The following is a 1385-nucleotide window of genomic DNA, read 5'->3' on the forward strand; positions in this document are numbered from 1 at the left end:
AGTCAACATTTTAGAGAAATCAGTTAATAGAATACACATTTTTAGGAAAAGTTATGTTGATCACACAATCAGAAGTATACAATAGACTTCCTGATTTTCATCAGTAGAATGATAAATACTTTATAAAAGGGCCAACATAATCATCTGTCAATGAATGCATTTAATTAATTATAAAAACTGAATGCTTTTCTTTTTCTTTTTGCCGCTTAGTCAATAAGTTTATTATCTTTATGAAAAAATCTTCATAGAAAATTGCTTTAGCTCTGAGCATCCCATTCCTGAGCTCTGAGGAAGCTTGCCTTCTTTTGAGTAACTCAAAAATCTTTCTTCTGGGCAAGAGACATTTTGGGTCGGTTCCGCCTCTTCTTCTTCACTTCTCCCTTGGACTTCTTCTCATAGGCTGGATTCTCTCTTGTAGCAGCATAAGCTTTCTTCTACATCTCCTCCATCATGTCTGGAGTAAGGTTATTCTTTACGTACTGAGAGAATTGTTTCTTATAAGCTTCTTCATCTTCCTCCGTTAGATAGCACTTGTAGTCTGCGACATTCTGGCCCATGATATGCTTACGATATGCTTCTGCATTGAAATCCTTGCTTTCAGAATCATAACCAGGGAATTGTTTAGTACTATGAGGAATAGACAAACCCCCATCCACAGCTCCCTTGAGGGCCCCCAAAAACTTTATTGCCGGCTGTAGTTCAGACAAGACCTGTATCCAAATAGCAAGTGAAGGCACCAGGCTGACCATCAGGGTTTTCCACATTGTATTCAACTCCGGTCACCTCCACTTGGCTTACGTAGATCTTGTCCATGCCAAACCTACTGAGAAGCCTGCGGGCCAGCAGCAGGTCAGTACAATAGGCTGCAGCATAACTCATCAGGCCAGCTTTCACACCTTATTTCGGCAGTTCGTGTGCGTATGCTGTGCACACCATCATCTCCCCTTCTATATGGGCACATGCAATCTTGCAGATGATATCTCTGCTAGTTACGCGAACTATCATCCTGTATTTGGGTGTGTTGTACTTATTTTAGTCTTGGGTCATCAATTGTTCCCAAGCATGGTTGGTAGTCAGTTTTACCCTCTTGCCATCTTAGAAATCTCACTTGGTGTCTCTTAAAGTAGGCCTTATCTTGACAACTTTTACAAACCCCATCCTGTGGAACAGAAACCCACAATCGCAGCTCCACACAGACCTGCAGACCCGGCAGCACTAGGCGGAAAGAGATCAGAGTCTGAATGCTTTTCTAATGGGAAAGTTTATTTTGGATCAAGGCAAGTAATAAATAAAAACCAATTTTCTTATTTTGCTTTTCATTTGCAGTAGCCTGAAATGTACTCCATGTAACAATCACTCAAAAAACTCCACCAGTTTTATTAGCA

At 40.6% G+C, this 1385-nt stretch overlaps 1 pseudogene; it reads right to left on the reverse strand.

The window, feature by feature from the left end:
- Window positions 1–257: 257 nt before the first annotated feature.
- LOC128102427 (60S ribosomal protein L5-like) lies at window positions 258–1164 on the reverse strand (annotated as a pseudogene).
- Between the last annotated feature and the right edge of the window lie 221 nt (window positions 1165–1385).

Source organism: Peromyscus californicus, unplaced genomic scaffold (genome assembly GCF_007827085.1).
Source record: "Peromyscus californicus insignis strain IS unplaced genomic scaffold, ASM782708v3 Scaffold_7__1_contigs__length_154581171, whole genome shotgun sequence".
Classification (NCBI taxonomy): domain Eukaryota; kingdom Metazoa; phylum Chordata; class Mammalia; order Rodentia; family Cricetidae; genus Peromyscus; species Peromyscus californicus.